Source organism: Peromyscus maniculatus, chromosome 2 (assembly GCF_049852395.1).
Source record: "Peromyscus maniculatus bairdii isolate BWxNUB_F1_BW_parent chromosome 2, HU_Pman_BW_mat_3.1, whole genome shotgun sequence".
Taxonomy (NCBI): Eukaryota; Metazoa; Chordata; class Mammalia; order Rodentia; family Cricetidae; genus Peromyscus; species Peromyscus maniculatus.
The window spans coordinates 85,976,161-86,000,071 of NC_134853.1; the positions used below are offsets into that span (position 1 = coordinate 85,976,161).

A 23,911-nucleotide genomic window follows, 5' to 3' on the forward strand; every position below is an offset into this window, starting at 1 on the left:
ATATGTATTTTAAACACAAAATGTTTTCCTATGGCTTTTTAATCATCCTTAGTGTTTGACTTCTCTATCTGTCCTTCTTCCTCCCTTCCTCTCCTTCAGCATTACTTTCCCTCCTATTTCCCAAGATAAAGTCCCCCATGGTTTTCTCCTTTTCCCCCTTCACATCCCCTAAGCCCTACTGCCTCCCTGTGTAGAGTTCCTTCTTGCTTCCTTCCCTGTCCCAAACTTCTCTTGTTTGTATGGGTTACTCCAGCTTATATATTAACATCTAAAGATTTAGAACTATGAGCCACAAATAAGAAAGCACATGCATTTACTGCTATTAACTTTAAGTTTATTGTACTGTTTTTTCCTATTTCCATAAACTCCTTGAATTCTGTGATGAAGTTGTGGTCATTTTTTTAAGTTCTGTGTCCTGGTGTTCATCTAGTTAAATTTCACTGGAGAACATTTCTACAGCACTGGTGGATTGGGAGTGGCACATGATGTCTTGGCCTTTAATACTATTTGTGTTTTGTGATGATACCTAGGCATGTGGATTTATTTCATTGGCTGTGTTTTTGATAGGAAACTCTATTTTGCCTCTGTTGAATGGAAATTTTGTTCTGCTTTTACAGTTGCCTGAGTTTGATTTAAGAGTTGGTAGGAGGATCCTTCAGATACTCAGTGTAGAGTTTGGATTGGAAGGATGGGGTGATTCTAATTCAGCAGTAAGTAAGAAAGAATGTGAGTGGGATAAGTGGCTAGATCTGCTTGGGCTGGTGTGCAAGCTGTGCTACTCAAGCTATGTTTGGGAGTGTGAGGATGGTGGGGTTGGTTAGGAGTCATGGACACTGTTGTGGTTTGAATAAGAACAATCCCCATAGGTTCATATGTTTGCATACTTGGTCCCCAGTTAGTGGAACTGTTTGGGAAGAATTAGGAGGCATGGCCTTGTTGGAGGAGGTGTGCCACTGGGGGCAGAATTTTAGGTTTCAAAAGACTTGTGCTATTCCTAGTATCTCTCTCTCTTTTTTCCTCCAACTTTTGAATCAAGATATACACTCTCAGCTCTACCAATATGAACTCTAACCCTCTGATACACGAAACTTAAATTAAGTGCTTTCTTTTATAAGTTGTCTTGGACATGTTTTTTTATCACAGCAATAGAAAAGTAACTAAAATAGGCACTATTCAATGAGACTAGATGGCACAGGCAGGTAAGCTCCCAGGAACTCATCAGCCTGGGCACAAATATGTGTCCCAGGCTAGGCTTGGATGGTGGATATGGTACAAGCCGTTTAGGATTCAAGGGATCACCAGATTTGACGAGCTGGCAGGATGTGTTGCCTGGGCTAAGCCAAGATGTTGGGAAACAGTACAGGCAGGACTCACTAGGCTGGACCAGTGCACAAGATGTGCCACCTAGGTTAGATTCAGAGCTTGAGGAGGGTACAGGGGGACTAGGATTAGGTGAACTCACCAGACTGGATTGGAGCACAGGATGTGCAACCTGGATATGATGTGGATGGGCTAGGGTCAGGTGTATATGCCAGACTCAGTCAATGTACTGGATGTGTGACCTGGGTGAGGACATTGGATATGGCAGAATTTATTTATTTAGTGTATGTGTGTTTTTGTGTGTGTGCATTTGTATGCTATGGCATGTGTGTAGGTCAGAGGATAACTTGTGGGAATAGGTGTTTTCCTTCTATCATATGGATCTCAGGGATTGAACTCAGGCCATCAGTCATTGCAGCAAGTATCTTTACTTATAAGCAATTTCAACAGATCCATAGAACATTTATATTTGTTGGTTTTTATTTTCATGTATGTATGTATGTGTGTATGTATGTATGTATGTATATATGTATGTATGTAATGTAAGTATTGTTTATTTAGAGATAGGGTCTCATTTAGTAGCCATGGTTGGCCTGGAACTTACTATGTAGACTAGGCTTGGCCTCTAGCTCATAGATATTCACTTGCCTTTGCCTCCTGAGTGCTGAAATTAAAGGTGCATGCAACTGTGCCTAGGTCTGTTTTTAAATACTAATTTTTAAATGTCATTTGTGTTTTGAAATTGAAATGTAATTATATCATTTTACCCCTTCTCTCTCCAATTCATTTTACACATCCCCATTTTGCCTGTGTGTTTCAGGGCTGACCACTTGGTGTTGGATAACCAGTTGGGGGTTGAGCAAGGCTATTTTCTCTTGCTCTCAGTATTCCTTACTTGTCTGTAATTCCTCCTTTAGGGTTGGGCCCATGAGATTTCCCCCTTTCATGTTAGCATGTCTGTTGGTGTTATGGGTTATGCCCTTGTTTGGGCAGCCATGTTGTTGAGACTTCATGGATACTTCCCTGACATTTCTAGGAAAGGAAATCTCATAGCAGACATCCTGTTCCTCTGGATCTTATAATCTGCGCCCTCTTTCTCAATGTTCCCTGAACGTGATTGCAGGAGTTGTGTTGAAGTTGGATCAGTTGAGGCTGGGCTGTTTGTTGTTATTTGTCTTTTACTCTTTTTGGGGGGTCCTGCCACCCAACTCCCAAATAAATCACACATAGAAGCTTATCCTTAATGATGAATACCCAGTCTTAGCTTGGCTTAGTTTCGAGCTAGCTTTTCTTAACTTTAAATTATCCCATCTACCTTTTGCCTCTGGGCTTTTCCTGTTCTCTTACTTCTGTAAATCTTACTCTTATTCTGTGGCTTGCTGTCTAGCTGGGTGGCTGGCCTCTGGAGTCCTCCTCCTTCTCTGGTTGCTTCTTCTCTCTTCCTTTCAGATTTCTCCTTCTATTAATTATTTCTGCCCACCAGCCCTGTCTATTTCTCTCTCTTGCCTCCCTATTGGCTGTTCAGTTCTTTATTAGATCATCAGGTGTTTTGGACAGGCACAGTAACACAGCTTCACAGAGTTAAAAAAATGCAACATAAACAAAAGTAGCACACCTTAAAACAATATTCTACAACACTGGATACCACATGAGCACTTGTTCTCTGCATTTTGATCAGTTGTGATTTTCAGTAATGGTCTCTGTTGGGCTAGTCTTTGGTGCAAGGTGTTTGTTTGGTGCACTTTGTTTAAAGTTTAATTTTATTATTTTCAATTATGCGTAGGATGTATGCATGCATGTGGCCATGTGCACATGATGCCAGAGGCATCAGATCCCCTGGAACTGGAGTTATAGAAGCTTATGATTCATACGACACAGGTGCTGAGAACTGAACCCCAATGCGCTGGAAGAGCAGCAAGTGCTCTTAGCCACTGAGTCATCTCTCCAGCACCCCTCTTTCTCCCATCCCTGGAACATTTTTGAGCTCCACATAGAAACATCTAACAGGACAGGGATGGATAGATTCCCAGGAGAAAAGTGTGGGCCGGTTATCAGAGATTCCGTTATCTCTCCTGTGCTTTTATTAGCAGCAGGCATGGTTTTATCTTTGAAATGCTGGCTGTGGTAAAAAATGTGCTGTCGTTACTACCCCCCTTCATGCCAACTTCTGAGTGTGATGATTTTTTTTTTTATGTACAAAACCAGGAGTCTTCAATGAAATAAAATAGAAATCTCTGAAGAGCAAAGCTGAGTTAACCATGGCCGCTATTCTTTTAGTCTGATTTTGGGAGATGGAAACATTGTCTGTTCTGTAACCTATGACCCCTGTGAATTTTGAGTACACACTTTTACTTGTGTGAGTGATGTTAGTGAGTTATGATGAGAAATTTGGTGAATTATCAGCATACTATTTGGTTGTGTATAAGGAGATAAATATTTTTTTTTGATCAAGGGGGGGCCCAAGAAGATTTATATAAGGAAAAGAGAAGGAGGAGAGAGAGAAAAAACCCTCATTCAGGCCGCATAGAAAAAGGAAAGCTCTTGTGAACACTTTCTGGGTAAGTGGATTACTTGGCATTAAAATATTAGTTTAGCTCCCTACATTGGGTGAGCTAGCTGGGGCATTGCTGGAGAGCTCACTCTGGTGGTGATGAAGAGGGAAAACTGGTGGGCCCAGGCCCAGAACCAGGACTATGAGGTAGCCCACCCCAACATCTACCTCATCTATGAACTGCTGGAGTGTGTGAGGGGACCAGACCTGCAGATCCAAATCTACAGGATCTTCATGATACAAGACAATAGGATATTAAGAGTAATCCCCGTATCAATAGTTTAGCAGAAACCAGAGGCCACGAACCAGACCAATGGCTCATTGCAATGAACGCTTATATTGTATGGATTAAAGGATATACTGTGTGACTCACTATCAGTGGCCTTTGAAGAGCATGCTCCAAGGCCACCTCCACAGTATGCAAAAAAAAAAACATCCACAAATGTGGTGAGGGATAGATGTTTTCTCTCTGAGGGGGAAAAATGAAGAAACGCATACACTTTCTGATGATAACTTTCTCCTTTACTTCATCTCAAAAAAATCCTCTCTGAAAATCCCTCTTGCTCTCTCTCCTGCCTAGCTACTCATGTTCTCTCCTCAGCTCCTTCTGCACACACACGCACACTCACATACCTCACTCACACACTCTGCTGCTCACCCTGCCACTTACTGTCCAGCTTCTTTTCTCAGCTCCTCTACAGAGCTTTGCACAGTTCCCCTCACAGCCAAACTCTGCACAGTTATGACTTACATTTGCAAGGTCACAAAGCTTTTCTTGAATAAACAATCAGAGACAGAGCCAAACTGATACAGGTAAGGAATCACACAGTTTCTTCCAGGGTGAGAAGGTCACACCGACTGGCCAGTGAGTAACACTTGGCCAAGCAGGTAGCCTGAGTGGTTAACGATCCCAGATAGAAAATGACATTGAAATTCAGGACTAGCAATAAACAATTAGTTGGCTGAACCTTGAGCCTAGGAGTACGTGAAGTTAATTACTGTAAGGGGTTATGTCCCAGGGTAAACAGCCTGACCTTGATTTAGCAATAAACACCTGGGAACTAATCTTTGTGTATTTTCTGCAAGGGCAGCTTAGTCAATTTTGAATTTGTTCTGAAATCTAAAATTAGCTATCGTTGTGAATGAGAACACTGTTACTCTCCCGAGTCAGTAAAGAAAAAACATGCTGGTATTATTTCTATTCATCAGAATTATACAGCTTAAGCAGAAATCATCTTCCTGAACATCCACAGCTATAAGTGTGCCCAAAGATGTAAAACACACTACTAATGGACTGTGGAAAGAACCCCACAGCTGTTCTTTTATTTTTTATTTTTTTATTGTTTATTTTTTTTTTAGGGAGGTAAGTGGTGGCACATGAGAAAGTTACAGACAGAAAACAACTGGTTTCCATAGCCAGTGGACTTTTCCTAGTGGTGCTCCCCAACAGAGAGTTATTCATTTGATGGGACAACCTGTTAAATACTAGTTGTCACCTGCTGTATACTCCCCCAGCCTTCTGTAACTCACTCGGCCACACTACAGCTTGCATGCTGAGAGTTATTTGTTTGTTTTGTTTCATTTTCTTGGAGGGTGGTTTACTTCTGAATTTTGTTTTGAGGGGGAGATTGAAAGGGCAGAGGGCAGAGGGCAGGGGATGGGGAGATGAGTGGGATCAGGGTGCATGCTGTGAGATCTGCAAGGAATCAATAAAAAGTTAAAAATTGTAGTTTAGGAGGTACAGTGTGCCAACCTGGGCATCTGCCTGCATCTTTAACTGGGAGGAGGGGGTCAACCACGGGGACTGAGCCTCAACCTGGGGGATCTGATGCTAAATTCATAATTGAACTGAATTAAGAGACACCCAACTAAAGTCCTCTATCACAGAATGGCTTGCCTGGTGTGTGGCAAAACCTTTACACATCTGATGTGTAAAGTGATACATGATGGAAATGCTTAGCAGGAAAAAAAGAAGTCTGAATTATGGTTAATTTTTCCTTCTCCATCTTTTGACTCCAAGTCATTCCTAAACTCTTGGCTTTCTGAAGCCTGTACCTTACTTCCATATCTTCCCTCCTTCAAATACTTACTAATAAATCTATCACCATGTCTCCATATCCTATATAGTGGTTACTTTTCTTAAGGTTTAATTTTTTTTTAGGTCTTTGTATATTTTTGACATAAATTCTCTCTCAGATGAAAACTTGATGAAGACTTTCTCTCATTGTGTGCATTCATTCACTTCACAGCTTCCTTTACTGTACTGGTTATTTTTCGCTTCTCATGATGCCATTTGTTGATTGTTGGTTTTATGTCCTGTGCTAACAGAGTCTTATTCACAAAGTTCAAGCTGTGCCTGGAATCATGCTCACTCCTTTCTGACAGTTTCAGGGTATAAGATATAATTTGAGGTTCTTGATCCATTTGAAGTTGAGTTTTATGTAGAATGAGAGATAAAGATCTAGTTGTATTTTTCTGCATTTTGAAATCCCACTTTTCCAGCACAACTTGTTGAAAATGCTTTTTCTAGTGTGTATTTTTGGTATCTTGGTCAAAAATCTGATAATTATAATTTTGTGGGCTTATATCTGAGTCCTAAATTCTATTCTGTTGTTTTGAGCACCAACATCTCATTTTCATGCTGTTTTTATTAGTGCACTCTATACTATGATCTGAAATCAGGTATGGTGATATCCCTTGCAGTATTTTTGTTATTGTTGTTCAGGATTAGTTAGGCTAGTCTTGGTCTTTTGTCCCTCCATATAAATTTTTGGTTTTTTTTTAATGTCTATAAAGAATGACATAGGCATTTTCATTGGCATTGGGTTGAATCCGTGGTTTGCTTTTGGTAGAATTGTCATTTCCACATTAATTCTTCCAATTCATAAGCATGAAATGTCTTTCTGTCTTCCAGTGTCTTCCTTAATTTCTTTCCTCAGTGTCTGAAAGTTTTCATCATAGATATCTTTTGTTTCCCTGGTTAAGTTTATTCCCCAGGTGTTTTTATTACTTTTTTTGTGGTTGTTAATGGGGTTGTTTCCTGTCTTGGGAATCTTAGATGGTCTTTTAATAATAATAATTAAAAAAAAAAAACAGAGCCCGATATCAGGGTGAGAGCTGAAAGATCAGAGAAGCAGAATAGCCAGCCACTAGGTCTTACCTGTATGAAATCCTCAGCCTAAAGTGAGTGTGTTCCTGTTTCCTCATGCCTCATAAACCTTTTGCCCAGACATTACTTCCTGGGATTAAAAGCATGTGTGATTTCCAGTAGTGGGATTAAAAGTGTGTGCCATGACTGCCTGGCTCTGTTTCCAGTGTGGCGTTGAACTCACAGAGATCCAGATGGATCTCTGCTTCCCAAGTGATAGGATTAAGGGTGTGTGCCACCACTGCCTGACCTCTGTGTCTAATCTCTTGACTGGCTCTGTCCTCTCATACTCATGCAAGTTTATTAGGGTACACAATATATCACCACAGTTTCCTTTATTTCTCTTTCAGTCTGTGATTGATATATAAAAATGTTACTGAATTTTGTGTGTTAATTCTTCATTCTACCACTTTAATAAAGGTAGTTCTCAGCTCTAGTTAGCCATCAGGGAAATGCAAATTAAAAGTTCTTTAAGCTTTCACCCACTCCAGTCAGAAGGGCTATTATTGGGAATGCAAATAACATCTAATGTTGGAATGGGTGTGGTGAAAGAGGAACACTTATTCCCTCTTGGTGGGAGTATAAACTAATGTAGTTACTTGGAAATCAGACCGGATGGTTACCCTTTTGTCCTTGAAAAACAGTAATAGAATAGCCATATGATTCAGTAATACTATTCCTGGGAATGTATCCAGTGAACTTTACAGCCTATGGTAGAGACACATATATCCATGCTCATTGCTGCTCTATTCACAATATCCTGAAAAATGGAATCAGCCTATATGTCCATCAGCAGATAAATGAGGTGAGAATTCTAAAGGACAAGAAAATTTGACACAAACACACAATGGGATAGTACTCAGATGCAAAGAAAAATGAAATTATGAAATGTGCAAGTAAATGAACAGAACTGGGGAAAATATTGAATAAGGTAACTCAGACCAAGAAAGACAAATACCTGCCATATGTTCTCTCATATGTGAATTCTAGCTTCCGGCTTCTAGTGTTAGGAGCACAAATGGAAGTCAGGAAAGTAGAAAGGTGTCTTTGTGGGGTGTGGGGGGCATGTTAAGGGAAACTAGATAGAAGATCATAAGTAAAATGAATGTAGCATGGTAGAATACTGAGAAAAGCTTACATAGAAAAGAGTATGGGAGTATGGGATAAACCAGGGGTTGGATGAAGGTGGGGGTTGGCTCAAGGGAAGGGGCATATGAAAAGCCATATGGATCTACTGTCTAACAATCCAAATTAAAGACGGTAGAACACATGTGGAAAGAGAGAAGGAGAAGACCATGGGTGTTAAAGGATTAAGTAGGGATGAGGCAGGGGAATTGGGGAAAGGAAGCAATTGTGGGAAAATTAATCAAAGCTAAGGATATGTGAAAAAGCCTTAGGGAACTGATGTGGGATATCCTTCTGTATGTTGTGAATATGTGTTGCTCTCATTGGTTAATAAAAAACTGACAGACTGGTAGCTGGGCAGGAAAGCCAACCTGATAATGCTGGGAAGAGGAAGGGTGGAGTCAGGAGTTGTCATCCAAACACAGAGGAAGCAAGATGAGAATGCTACACTAAGTAAAGGTACCAAGTCACATGGCTAAGCATAGATAAGAATTTTGTGATAATTTCAGTGTAAGAGCTAGTTAGTAATAAGCCTGAGCTACTGACCCAACATTTATAAGTAATATTAAGCCTCCAATCTATTATTTGGGAAGTAGCCACTGAATATTTGGGAACAGATAGGCAGGAGATAAACTTCCACCTACAGGGAAACCCACTAGTTAGAGAACTGATCTCTAAATACAACTTTAGAATAAGGAGTTTGAAAACCAACACAAAGATGTCCTTACTTAGTATCTGATGGGGCTGTGTATCAGCTATGAAACACCATAAGACACCGATTGTGAAGTTTAACCATATACTTTTTGGTGAAAAAAAAATCCTGGAAATATGGAGTTGGTGAAGATTGAAGGTAAATTGTACAGTTCTCTTGCCCGAATTTATCTTTTAAAAAACAGCCTGTCTGTGATATTAATTTTTTGTTTTAACTTTCATTTTCATTTTATGTGTATAGGTGTTCTGCCTGCACACTTGTCTGTGCACTATGTACACATACAGTGGCCAGAAGAGGACATCAGATCCCCTGATACTGGAGTTATAAATGGTTGTGAGCCACCATGTACATGCTGAGAATTGAACCTGGGTCCTCTGGATGAACAGCCAGGAAAATATCTCAGTTGGTGAAGTGCTTTCTGCATAAGCAGGAAGATCAGAGGTCAATCACAAGAACCCACATGAAACAAACAAAAATAAATAAATAAGCAAATAAATACATAAAAGCAAGCTAACATTCATGCTCTGGGGAGGCAGAAATAGGAAGACCCCTATGGCTTGTTAGCGAGGCAGGATGACTAGATCAGCGAGCCCTGGATTCACCACGAGACCTTGTCTTGGAAAATAAGGTGGAGAGTGACAGACGAACGGACCCAATGTTGACCTCTGCCTGCCACATACATGCTCACATTCATTCATATGCAGTGGAATTGAGATAATTGGAGGGATGATGGACCCAAGTGACATTCTCATAGTGAATATTAAAACAAAATGTTTGAGTAAGTGAATCTTGCTGTGTTATTGTGATCAAGCCCATGGTTCTCAGCATGTAGCTCAGGAATCCCTGTATTAATTGTGTTCCTCCATATGGTGAACAAACATCTTACAAAAGCAACTTAAGGGAAGGAAGAAGGGCTTGCTTTGGCTCATGGTTTGAGGAGATACACTAAGGGGAAGGAATGGCATCAGGCAGTCCATTTGTGGCAGCAGCTTAAAGCTGGGACTCCTCACCATCTCACATCATAGGAAACAGGAAGTAGGAGGGATGCAAGTTAGGGTGGGCTGTAAATCTCAAGGCCTGACATGCAACGGCTCATTTCTTCTGCTGGGCTCCACTTTTCAAGCATCTACAACGTTCCAAAAACACCAGCTGGAGGTCAAATGTTCAAACACATGAGCCTATGGGGGGTGTTCACATCTAAACCATAGCAACCACTAAAATCCTGTCACGGGGTCAGTGAGGTCAAGCCATTTTCACAGCAATACCAACCTGTTCTGGGCTTTTTTTCCATCTTACTTTATTATGGGTGTAAATTGAGTTGTTAGAGGTTTGGTGATATGTAATGTGTGCAATGGACTGAATGAAGGCACAGAATAAGAGAATCCCACTGTCTCATATTACCAGACATCAGCTCAGATTTGCATAGTTGTAAAACCAATGCTACTCTTCTTAGTAATTTTAGAAATTGTTTTTTTCAATTATGATACATTTTATCTTAATATGGAATGGGATCACTATTGCTATGTTGAAAACAGTTTATAAAAATTTTAAAAGTTTCTTAGTATGACATAGCTAAAGTCATAAATACACAAACATTTGGGTTCTTTGTTTTTAAAAAGAATTTTCAGACCCAAACAAAAGCACCGCTTACATTAATGGGTCGGGCACATAATGAATCCAGTGCTCTCTAGTCCCAGAACAATAAAAAAGACTTTCTAATTAATCTTCAATAATTTCAACAAGAAAAAGCCAAGGGTGATGATGTAGGTGCTTCCTGCTACTTTTGTAGGAAACAGGAATTAATATGCAGAGACTAAAGTGCTATTTTACAAAAAAATAATTACATCTGGGCATGCTTTAACCCAAGGACATGGATTGTAAATGTAATGAGAACACAATTTCTCAAATATTAACTTTTGTTTCTTTAATGGAGCAAAGAGCCACTCCCTATAGCAGAGAGTAAGGAGGAGAACTGCCTGTTGGGATTTCACTCTCAGGATTCTGTAGCTGTAGCTATACCACACACTCCTCCTTCTTTTTTGCCTTCCGGAAGAGACACCCCAGATTCTGAATCCTTGAATTGGGATCTTGATTTTGCCATTCGCTGGCTGTGTGGTATTGACTGGGAAAATAACTTCTTTCTCTTAGCTCTAGTTTTCTCATGGAGTGAGGGATAGAACACCGTCTGATTCCTTCTTAAGATATCCAAGTCTGACGTGGATTGAGGAAGGGGGTGAGAACAGAATATGACATTTAGAGAGCCAATGAAGTGATGGTAGACTTTTTGCTCAGACTGAGGCCAGTAGGAACCCAGGAGAGGTTATTGGGAATCTGGTATGCAAAATTCCAACAGGGGTTAAAAGGCAGGAATGGGCCCCATAGCAGCACAGTTGAAATTTACTTGAGAAAGCGGCTCCAAAATGATCCGCCACTCCTAATTGAAATAAAACATCCATAGGAGCAAGTGACCACTTTCAGAGTAGGCAGGGACATGGGGAGGACCCTTTACCAGCTGTGGTTGAGTTTGACATTTTGTCTTAAATGAGAGAGAGATGGACTAGCTGTGTTTCTCATGGGCTGGTAGCTTCTTGTTAGGTTGTGGATTTGAATCTATTCATATGTAAAAACGACATGGTATGGTTGATATTATCAACTTGACAGGATCTAGAATTACCTAGGAAACAAACCTCTGGACATGCCTGTGAGGGACTGTCTTGATTAGATTAACTGAGGTAGAAGACTCACCGTTCAGGTGGGTGGCACTGTTCCCTGGGCTTCGGTCCTGGACTCCCTACAAAGAAGAAAGCCAGCTGTGCACAGGCAAGTATTGTTCTCTGCTTTCTGGCTTGAGGTGCAATGTGACCTGCTGCCTCAAACCCTTGCTTCCGAGACTTCCTTGACCTAAAGAACTGTACCCTCAAACTGTGAGCCAAAGCAAACTTTTTCTCCCTTAAGTTTCATTGACTAGGATACACTTTCATAGCATCAGGAAAATAAGCTAAGACCCAATGAAAGGAAGAGGCTCTAAATGCTGTTCTCTACCTTGTAAGCATTTTTTTAAAAAAAAAAATCAGAATATATGGTCAAAGTTTTTTATGATTTGTTTATTTATTATGTATACAATGTTCTGCCTGCATGTGTCCCTGCAGGCCAGAAGAGGGCACCAGATCTCATCACAGATGGTCTTGAGCCACCATGTGGTTGCTGGGAATTGAACTCAGGACCTCTGGAAGAACAGCCAGTGCTCTTAACCTCTGAGCCATCTCTCCAGCCCCCTTGTAAGCATTTTTTATATATAAATCCCCTTATATAGTCATGCAGAGATCCAGCCTTGACTTTGGATTGAGAACCAGCACTGGCTTTGCTACATGGTCCCAAGAAGCCTTCCATCTTCCCACTTTCCCTTCAGCCAGTCAATCACATCAAAACTGAATCAGTGATGCTCCATTTCATATGCATGCATTTGTCCCTTTACTTGGATGGTTCCTTCCTCAACAAGGCTGGCTAATCTTCTAGTTCTCATTCAAGTCTCATTTTCTTAGAGCCATCTTCTCTGAAGGTGGAAGTGCATTTGTAGTTCCTTTGCTGCAGTGGTTTGAAAGAGAAGTGTCCCCAGCAGGCTCAGATTTGAAACTTGCTCCATAGCTGGTGGTGGTGTTTAGGAAAGCAGTGAAGTCACAAGATTCCAGGAGCTTTAGGAGATGTGGCCTTATTGGAGAAAGTGAAGTGAGCGAGAATTGAGAAGCTGTGCCACTCCAGTTTGCTCTCTCTGGTCGGTGCTCACTGTTAAGGATGTGTGCTCTCAGCTTGCTGTTCTGGTCACCATGGCTGCCACTTCCTGCCATTTTTGCCTACCATGATAGACTTTTACCCCTGTGCAACCAGAAACCAAAATAAACTCTTTCTTTTATACTTTGATTTTGGTCATGGTGTTTTATCACAGCAACAGAAAAGTAATTAATGCATCTGCCATCATTATTCTTTCTCTCACAGAAGCTTGTGTTGTAAATTCATGCCACCTATTGCATATTGTTATTCTTGAGACCTTATTTTTGAAAGTTAATTGACATTCTATCAAATAATATGTATATACAATTAAAATGGTAAAATGTTTATGATGGAAACAAAACTAATTCGTACTAATTCCCACCTTACTTGGTCCTGATCACTGGATAAATAGCCTCTAACTTTTATATGCTGTATTTTGTGGCTAGAAATGATGAAAAACTGACCTTTTATGCATTGTTTTCATTTCCCCTCTTCCCTAAATATTTATTTCATAAATATTGGATAAATCAGAATCAGTATTCATGGTTTGATGATAATATAAATATTATCAATTAAACTAATCTTGTGGATTATTATGGCTATTTTTTTGTAGAGCTACTTCTTAAGCTAAAAATTCCTTTTATGTTTTCATGTTTCTTATCTTCAAACAATCTTATTTCATCAGTTAATGTCACTTTTACTTTTAAATAAGAGGCTTACATTTTTTTTTGTAAAGGACCATACTGACCACAGAAGTAGGTAGAGGCCAAAGACACAACTCCGCACTGCTGCCAGTAAGAGCTGGAAGAGATCTCTATCCTGGGTCAAGCCAGGAGCCCTCGCCTTCTTGCAGAAATAATTTTTACAAATGAGTTGGAGTTTACCTAGATGAGCGTCCACATATCTAAGCATGGGTTTTATAGAAAGGGAAGCACTGAGCAAAAGGAGGGCATACACCCAAGAGCATGGGTGTGGGCTTCTCTGTAACAGCCATGTGTTGGATTTGGGAAGCTTCTGAAGTTACATTTTTAATGGTTGCTAAAGAGCAGAGATGAGATTATAGAGTGCTTTCTTACTGGATAGGTTTCAGCTGACAAGGTAAAACCCAACCTCACAAAGAATTAAAATATGTTTTTACTAAAAATAAAGTGTGTAGCTGGAGTTTTTTCTCTGGGTCCCGCCAAGCCCTGGCAGTCCCTTAACCCACTTATAAAATAAACATACAGACGCTTATATTATTTAAACTGTTTGGCCATTAGCTCAGGCCTATCATTGTCTAGCTCTTACTCTTATATTTAGCCCATTTCTATTAATTTGTACTTTGCCACGTGACTCGTGGCTTACTGATACCTTACATCTTCCTTGTCCTGGTGGCGGCTCCAGGCAGTCTCCTCCTTCCCTTCCTGTTCCCTTAATTCTCATCTCTATTAGTCCTGCCTATACTTCCTGTCTGGCTACTGGCCAATCAGTGTTTTATTTATTAACATATTTGCCATACAAAACATCCCACAGCAAAAGTGTATAATCTTGGTTGTGAAATTTCCAGAAAATTGCAAGTTCACAAGTGAGAAAGACTAAGGTCATTTTGGATGGTCATATATGCTCAGTCCCTAAGCATGGATCACTGTTATTTTAATACTCTTATTTGGACATAACTTAAATAAAAGGACTATTCTTTCTATTTAGTTACCTGTGCTAGTATACTTGACTTTCAGTTGACAAGAGACTTCAACTAGACTCTAGGGTAAGAGATGCCTTTCCCTTTTAAGGTCCCCTTGATTTTGTCTTTCCATCCCACCTCAATTTGGCAAATATTTCTAGGGTTATTTTAGTCCAGAGAGTCTGTTGCAGCTATACTGATTTCACTGTTTGGAGGATAAAAGGTCATGGCTAGTATGTTATTGAACTGTAATCTAGAAAGTAATAAGCATGGCTATGTCCCAATAAAATGTTATTTAAAGATACATTCTACAAACAATGGGCAAAGTTTGGCTTATAGACTGGAGTTTCCCTACTCTACATAAAATTAGTCTTGATAATTTTATTTTTATTTCCTTTTTCTACAGGCCTTTTCTGGAGCCCTCCACTCAGTTGCTCTGACTGTGTTTGTCCTTCTCTTTGCATCCTGCCATGCTGGCTGGCATCCTCTGACATCACTGCTTTCCTGCTTTTGGACTCCTTGGCTCTAAGCACTCCCCCACCCCATCTTCTCCTTTCTAGCTTTGCTACTTTGTTCAGTTGGTTTTTTTTAAGCAACTTCCTGAAAATGAGGGTGTGTCTAGGAGATAAAATATCTGAAAATGTCCAAATGTTCCCATGATATTTGTAGATAGTTTAGACAAGTGATGGATTCTTGATTACATATTTCCTCTGGATTTTTCAAGGCTTTCTCCATCTATTTTATAACTTGGAGCATTTCTGATAGAGGTCTGATTTCCAGTCTGATTTTATTTGTACACGATCTTAACCTTTTCTGTCTCCATCCTCACCTCCTTGGGTTCTGAGATTCCTGGTAGCACCTTAGCAGTGTGGTCATTTTCAGATCTGTGTCCTCTGTGTTTGACAGATGAGCTGGAGTTTCTGGCTCCTCTGCCTTCTGCTTAGGAGTGACTGCTGGGCTTTCTGGGGCCAAAGGCAGAAGGAGTCTACGGGCTTCAGCTTTCCTGTGCTCATGTCTTACTCCTTGCTTCTGTGGGGCATTGGGCCTCTAGGAACCTTAACATATGGAATGATTTTGTTCAGTATATTCTTCTGGACCCTTTAAATTAACTTCCATTTACCATCAATCACTATCCATACATCTATTTATCTTGTCTTCAATAATCCAATTAAACATGACCATTGACTTATACCTTAAAACAACTTTTTGAGGGGTTTAATTTCTCAGGTGAACAAAAGATAAATGCTGGTATTAAAACTGTCATATTTAACTACAAGCTCATTTACATGAGTTTCCTTACCTAAAATCTGTCTGCTCTCCTCTCCCTCCACCAGCAAGATGCTGTGTCTATTTGTTTACCCACTGTATCCTTCATAACAACTCAAAGAGACATCTTATAACTTTGTGTGGTGTGAGTGGGAGAGCCTGTGGGGATTGAACCTAGAGTTTTGTGCTTGCAGGCAGATGCCCTACAACTGAGCCACAACTGTGTGTTGATTAAATAAATATGCATTAAGTGAAATTATTTGACAAGAGGTAGTCTTGGAGAAGATGCTTAGAGAGAAAGCTGAACTTGGATGATGATGGGTACCAGACTCAGCACAGTGTATTTGAATGAACTATTAAAAGTACATGCATGGTGTCTCCTTAATGGTATAGGTGACAGTATAGCTTGTTTTGGCCAAAAAGAGTCAGGAAGACCTTTTTATGTGTCTGTGGTATGAAGGCTATTTTCAAGGAGTATTATGCAGTGAAATATGATGGTGTAAACTGGTGAGCAGAGAGTTTGTGAAGGAGCAATCCATAGGACCTAAGGTGTGGCCCTGTATTGAGACTTCCAGATGCTCTCAGTAACTGCTGGTTCCAGGGGCACAAAGGAAGAGCCATGCAAAGGGTTTGAGGAGCATGGGAGACAAGCAGGATTTTGTTCCTTCATTAGGGGCAATAATGAAACATGCAAGTAGAACTGTTTAGCAGACATCTAGCAGAACATGGAGATGTGGATGAGAGTTTGAAGAAGAGAGTAACATGAAGAGATGTGGTTACTCTCTGAAGTTCATGTAACTGGCAACTGGCAGACTTGGAACACTAGAAGTCAGGCCTGTCTAAGCCCACAACTCACAGGTCACTACAAGTATGTATAGACTGAAACGTTGTCAGCTCGAGGCTTGGAAGAACAGAGGATGGGATTGGCTTTGGGGGAAACTCACATTTACCAAGACAAGTGCCTTCCCACAATTGACGATGCAAATACTGTAGAGACCAAATGAGATGTGAATGAAGATTACTGATGCTCTCACTCACCAGGGTGTGGTCCACAGGTAGAGAACACGGGCCAAGCAGGCTCTTGGCTAAGTCTGAGGCTCCTCCAGCTTTCACTCAGATGGCTTCTCCAATAGCACTGGCTGCACTTTCTACTGTTACACTTTCTACCATGCCCACTGATACGATTCAAGCCAGAGAAACCTGTGGTCAAGCAGTAATTCTCAGAACACAAGTGGGGCTGACATCCTGTCTGCTTTTCTCCTTACTCTGGCTCAGCAGCTCAGCTTGAGCAGACCACAGAGAAGCACAGTCTGTAGTTTTCTGAGGTGCTCTGGGCAGAGAAGGTCTCTGCACTCTGGTTCTTCTCTCCCCGCCTTCCACTCCCTTGGGCATGCCATTGGGTTCACGGCTTAGGTTGGGGGAGGAGGAAGAAGAAGCAGACACCTTAGGTGTGGAGGCGTAGAGTGTGTAGGTTGTGAAACAGTATGTGAGAAGCCTCCAGAACCAGCAAAGAAAGTTTTGTTTCTGGAATTTGTAATTCATGGTTTTCACACTCAACATTTCTGTTACTTGAAATCGTGATAAAAATCTAAGTCATCTTATGGGCTTGCACATATGTTTTATATGAAACAGAAATTGTAAGTCTATTATGGTTTCCTCTTCTTAAACAAGGTTTAATTTTGTGAAGAGCCAAGTAGCATGGCAGGGCTGAATCATAGGAAATGTGGGCATGCTTGTTCTATACCACGATTACGACAACCTGGCATTTAGTCTTGGGCTCTTGCTGAAAAGGGTGCTCCCTGATCTTGGGGATTGTTCTCTTTCTTCTACCAATAGAGTCTCTTTAATTTTGTATGTCAGACAAAAGAATGAATCCTGTGTTTGAATCTCTCTCTCTTGTCCTTACTGGCTTGTAGTGTTGAGACAGTTACTTGGCCTCTTTGAATCTCCATTGTCTCATTCTAAATGTAGTTAAGAAGATTATCTTTAAACACACACACACACACACACACACACACACACACACACACACACACACGAGTTGGGAGACAGATTGCACTTAGTAGGTGCTGAAATCATGTTAACTGTTACCTTTCAACAATGTTGGAAAGTTTTCTCTTTTTCTCTTGATGGTTGCTGACTCACAAAAAATGAAAAAAAAAAACCAATTTACTGTACATTATAAATTCAAGGGAGAGAATTGTAGGTGTTTATGTTTTGGATTTTATTTTTAGACATTACAAAAAATATTCCATCCACTGGATTTTGACATTAAGAAAGAAAAAAACATTATTTATATCTGAGTCAGTGATGACAAAGTGAAAATATTACATGTGTGATTTCAGTTCTATAGCATAGGTATTTAAAACAAAAAGATATATTTGTGTATATATATATATATGTGTGTGTGTGTGTGTGTGTGTGTGTACATGTGCATGCATACACACACACACACACACACACACATATATATATATATATATATATATATATATATATAGAGAGAGAGAGAGAGAGAGAGAGAGAGAGAGAGAGAGGAAGAAGGAAAAGGAAAGGAGAAAGTAGGAAACACAAATATGGATGAGTTACCAAAGACTTGGCCATGGTTAGAGACAATGGCCTTAATGTACCACTGTTTGCAGCTCAGTGGCTTTAGTTTTACTGAATTGGTATCTGATTTATGAATACTAGGGTCATGAATTTGTGTTGCTTCCGTTTTTGAAACTTATTAAACTATCTTCTTCCATCCCTTTCTTTTCACCCTTCCTCCATGCTTCTTTCATTTTTCCTTCCTCCAAGTTATCCATCTCACACATCTACCCACCTACCCACCCATCCTATCCATTCACCCATATATCTAACCTTCCTTTTACTTATACTTCCAACCCATTCATTTCCCTTGCAACCTCTGCATCTACCACATTGACCTATCATCCATCCACCTATCATCCATTGACCCTACTCATCCATCTATACATTTGCCAATCCATCAATTAATTACTTTATCTTCTGAATTAATAAACTACTAAATACATTTGATCTATTTGGCCCTGTCTTGGGCACCAGTGATTTCAAGTGCTCAAGCCAATGAAACCTTGCAAGAGTTCATGGCTTACAGAAAAGATAGTCAAGTAAACAAACAGAACAACAGTGGAGTATAATGAGTGACTGATACAGATGTGGAATGGCAGACAACTCCATAAAGGATGTGCTCCTGAACTGGGTCTCAGAGAAAATAAAGTAGTTGGTTAGGCAATCAAGGTTTCTAGGTGCTGGAGAGTTTTGGAATGTGTTATGAGCAGGGTAAAATTTGTAATAATTTTTGAAGAGACATGGTGCTCTCTGAACAGAAAACCAGTTTATTTGAAATAGTTCCTTGTGTTCATAAAACCAGTATAGTAGATAATTAAGCTTCTGATGGCTGGAGGCAGATAGATTTGAACTGAAGTTTGATAGATTAACATGGCTTGGCTTTACCCTCTTTATATTTAACAGAAGCATAGAAGTCAAGAGTGTCATAAGTAAAGTATATTGAGAGAACACAGGGGACAACTTTGTGCATTGCTCTGCACAGAGGAGACCCTCAAATTGGACCTAGTTTTAAGATCTCAACATATTGGATCTTTGGTTTAGTGAAGTCCTGATGGCATGGGGGAACAAATCAGATGAGGGGGAGAAGAGGTCTTCTTTTATGCTGAATCTTTAGGAAACTTCTCTGAATCATAACAACACATTTGGTGATGCGGAAAATGTCCGTCGGGTTCACCTCCCTCTGTCTACTTTGGCTTGTGTGAATTCAAACAGAGGATGTTTACCATCTACGTTGCTAACTACCACTTGGTGAAAAAAAGGCTAAAACAGAAACTCGTGAGACCAAAGCTCTTTGGAAGGCCATGGACCATATGTTAACCACAGAGCTGTTTCTAGGAATATAATTGAGGAGCACAGGTTGAATGAAAAAGGACATTGTAGCTCTGGCTCTGGTTGGTGGAACAGACCCTCAAGTCTGGGTTACAGAAAGCAAATAAATGGGCTGGGGGATAAGTAGCAGTGGTAGAGAACTTACCTAGTGTACACTAGGTCCTAGGTACAACCCTTAATGCCAGGGGAGAAGGGGACAGAGAGGAGCCATTTTAAATACAAGACAATCTGAAGTCAGCTGTTCCTTTTTATAAATGGAAACACTTAATTACTAGGAGGGTTGGGCAACAATTCATAATCATAGAATATGTCTCTAGTTAAGAATTACTCCTTCTGGGGTATGAGTCCAAGAAAGTTGCTTGCGGTCTTTGGTGTACATAAGGGTTTCCTTGGTAGAACACAGAACTCTGTCTCCTACCCTTGACTCTCTGACCCTGTATGCCTAGGATGGGGCTCAAGAAGCAGTGTTTTCTTAACATCCTAGGCAGTGCTAATGCTATTCTTCCGGAGAGGTTATACTGAGAGTCACTGACTCAGGATGAGGGGACTAAACTATTTCAGCACTCTCCCAGTGATCCACCTCCCCCAGCCACTCTTCTTTTTTGTGGTTCCTAGGTATACTTTTTATGGTGCACAGGAACATAATCTCAATGAATACTAGAGGGAGGCTTGGCTACAGTCTGGGGAAGAGAGGAAAGAACGTATGAAAGGGATTGAGGTGTTGTTCTCTGAAGTCTGAAGTGTGTCCAAACAAGTGCAGACTGGCCTTTCTAAGGCCCCAGCGTTTCCTTCAGCTAACAATATGGCTGAAGCTGTGTGAAAGTGGGCCACTTTTGGTAAAAGACAGCATGTGGAACACACCCAGTTTCTATTTACATATCAACAAAATGGAATTGAATTTAGCCTTAGCAGAGTATGGCATAGAATCTCTAAAACAAGAGCTAAGAGATGACAAGAAGTTTGGAAGCTAGAGGAGCCAGACAGCTGTTCCAGCTGGCTTTAGGAACCCCAAGGATGCTGATATGTAAGCTGGCAGAGGATAGAGAACAAAACTATCATGAAGCTTTTCAGAATGTTCTGGATTCTGGAACTTCTGAACAGACTCAGTGTAAACCTTAGAAAAGGAAGATTTGTCAAAGGTGTGCGCAAGAAGCCTGGGGATGTCTAGTTCTGTTCCTTAAATGATATCTCTTCTTATGCCCTGGTATAGAGTTGGTGTTCATCTCTGAAGGCAGCCAATCAGAGAGGTTCTGAATCAGTGACACTGGGTACATTTGGAAGAAGTGACATTAAGAGGAAACAGGAAGGGGTTTAAAGGAAAGACAGCATGTGGGACCTCTATGACCATAGTGTTTATCCTAAGTATATATTCCTGAACAACTTTACCCTGCAGAATGTGTTCAATAGCCAGTAACTATAACATAAAAATCTGGGAGAAGGGTGGTTATGAGGATGACATAGGATAGACCTGCCTAGGGTGTCATCTTGAGTTTGATGTCAACACTATTTGCTGAGATAATAACCTGTTCACCAAAACGAGTTGGACACTTTGATGATTCCAAAGCAAGTAAGATTCAGTATGTCAAACTCTCAGTGACCTAGATGGTAGGGACTGTGCAGGAACAGTATTATATAGGCAAGCAGTAGAGCTGAGTCTGTAGAATGGCAAGCAGTTCAGAATTGCTGGTACAAGAAGTGCAGTTGTGTAGGGAGTATGGAAAAAGTGGGGGTGAAAGAGAAGCCATTTTGTTTATGTCCCTCATTTTTTTTGTCTTGTGTTCTATCAAAACACATATCATTTTTGTATGCATGTATCCTGAATCTATGTAACCATAATCTGTTCTGTGTTTTTCTTCATCTAATGCAGTGTTAAGACCCATTGACAATACTGTAAGAATACTCAAGGCAATTTCTTTGGGCTTTTGTTTGATACTTTATGGTCTACTAAGGTATATAAGCACTTTCTTTTACTTACAAGTTATTGCAGGATTGATATCAAAACTATATTTTCTTCAGTCCTTCCTCCTTACTTTAAGTTAGTCCTTCTCTTCTTTACTCTGCTCCATAAAAGAAACACAAGGGAAAATGCTCTAGAATGTCCCCTGATGAACCCGTGTGATTATTTCATGTGCTGTGTACCCTGGAGAAAGAGTGCTGGATATGTGTACAGGTAATAATATCTTTCCCTCCAGGGTAGCCTGCCTGGGGACATGACGGTGGCCACTGTGTTCCCATATCTCTGTTAATCTACTCTACCCCCACCACAGCTGCATTTTATCAACTGTAGATGTTTACACTTTTCCTGGGACCTACTTGTCGTTTGCTTTACCTGATTGCTGGTGACTCTGAGCAATGCTTCATAACTTGTTAGTTTTTGAGATTTTCTTCTTCAAAAATTGACTGTTGGGAGCCGCCTGCTTCTTCTTGACATATAGCTGTGGATTTGTTAACTTTGTGATTTTCTTCAATAAACAAAAATCATTTGTTACAATTGAATTGGCCTCTCAGAAAGGTTTGCACATTTAAAATGTAAGATTTTTCCAATTCTAGTTGTTGAAAAGAAATGTTTCCAACATTTTATTCCATTAACTAATGGTTGTGCCTTTGTGTTTAGATATTAAATTAATTTAGAGTATACCTTTTATATATATTAAAGGATCCAATTTTCTTCTTATCCATATGTTGAATTATATCAGTCATTGTTGTATAATATTTTGGTCACATTCTGATGCTCCCCAGAATGCCAATAAAATTTGCTTTGAATCAGAGGGTGGAACTAACTACTAGCTGGCCAAAGTTAACCATAAGAGTTCTGGAGGACTGAGGACAGATAGAGAGACAGGAAATAGGATGGGGCTTAGAGAGGGCCCTAACCCTAACCATAAAACAAGTAATTTTGGCATTCTTCTACAGATGATCAAAGACTAACATTAAAAATACAAATAAATGGCATTAAAATTAAGGGTTTGGTAGGCACAGGGGCAGATGTAACCATAATTGCACCAAAATCTTGACAGCAAATTGGCCTCTTTGGGAGGTAAATGTTCAGCTTCTAGGAATTGGAACTTCTCAGGTAAAACGAAGTACAAGATACGTGTATAGGGCTAGAAGGACAGATAGGAAAATTAAAATCATATGTGTCTAATATGACAATGAATGTATGGGGACTTGATTTGTTAAAGTAATAGAAAACCCAGAGTAACATTCCTCCAATCTCAGGAACAAACCATAAACTAACATATGCGGCTAAGAAAAATATTAAAAGGTATTATCAAGAACAGTCACTGACTGTTTAAGTTGTACCTAAGCAAGATACAACAGCTGCTGATCTTTCGAAGATATCAGCAGTCCTAACTTTAAAATGGTTAACTGACAAACCTGTCTGGGTGGAACGATGGCCTTTGACATCAGAAAAATTACAGGCATTAGAACAGCTTGTACAGAAGCAGCTAAATGCTCAACATATTGAAGAATTGACCAGTTTTTGGAATTCTCCTATATTTTTCACTAAAAAGAAATTTGGAAAATGGATAATAGTAACAGATCTAAGAGCTATTAATAAGGTGATTCAGCCAATGTGCTCTTTACAGCCTGGAATTCCTTTGCCTTCTCTGTTACCTAAAGGATTGTCCATTATACTGGTTGATTTAAAAGACTGCTTTTTAACTATGCCTTTCCAAGAACAGGATGGGGAAAAATTTGCCTTCACAGTGCCTACTTACAATAATTCCAAGTATGTTAAAAGATACCATTGGAAGATTTAGCTGGTGTTTTTCTCTCCAGCCCCCTCCAAGCCCCTGCAATCCCATAGCCCACTTATAAAACAATCCCTCAGACACTTATATTACTTATAAACTGTATGGCCACAGCAGGCTTCTTGTTATCTAGTTCTTATATCTTAAATTAACACATTTCTATTAATCTATAAGTTGCCACATGGCTTGTGGCTTACCATTATCTTAATATGTTGCTGGCAGTGTCTCTCTCCTCTCCGTCTTCTTGTTCTCTCAAATTTCTTCTCTGCTAGTCCCGCCTATACTTCCTGCCTGGCTACTGGCCAGTCAGTGTTTTATTTATCAACCAGTCATCCACAGCAGGAAGATTCTTTTTTTTTCCTTCATTTTTCTTTATTAAGAAGTTTTCTACTCACTCCACATGCCACCCACAGATGCCCCTCCTCCCTCCTCCCCCAGCCCTTTCTCCCAAGCCACCCCACATCCCCACATCCCCCAAATCAAGGTCTCCCATGTGGAGTCAGCAGAGCCCAACACACTGAAGCCTAGGCAGGTCCAAGCCCCTTCCCACTGCACCAAGGCTATGCAAGGCATCACACAACAGGCACCGGAATCCCAGGAGCCTGCCCATAGACAAGGGACAGATTCCGATCCCCCTGCATGGGTGCCCCCCAAACAGTTCAAGCCAAACAACTGTCTTCCATAT

General features: G+C 40.3%; 1 long non-coding RNA gene across 1 annotated transcript; it reads right to left on the minus strand.

The window, feature by feature from the left end:
• Positions 1-11,945: 11,945 nt before the first annotated feature.
• On the minus strand, positions 11,946-23,488 carry LOC143271875 (uncharacterized). Its single transcript, XR_013049161.1, has 2 exons — positions 23,424-23,488; positions 11,946-15,339 (listed from the first exon to the last, which is right to left on the minus strand). It is a non-coding gene; the product is annotated as an uncharacterized LOC143271875 (long non-coding RNA).
• Positions 23,489-23,911: the final 423 nt, after the last annotated feature.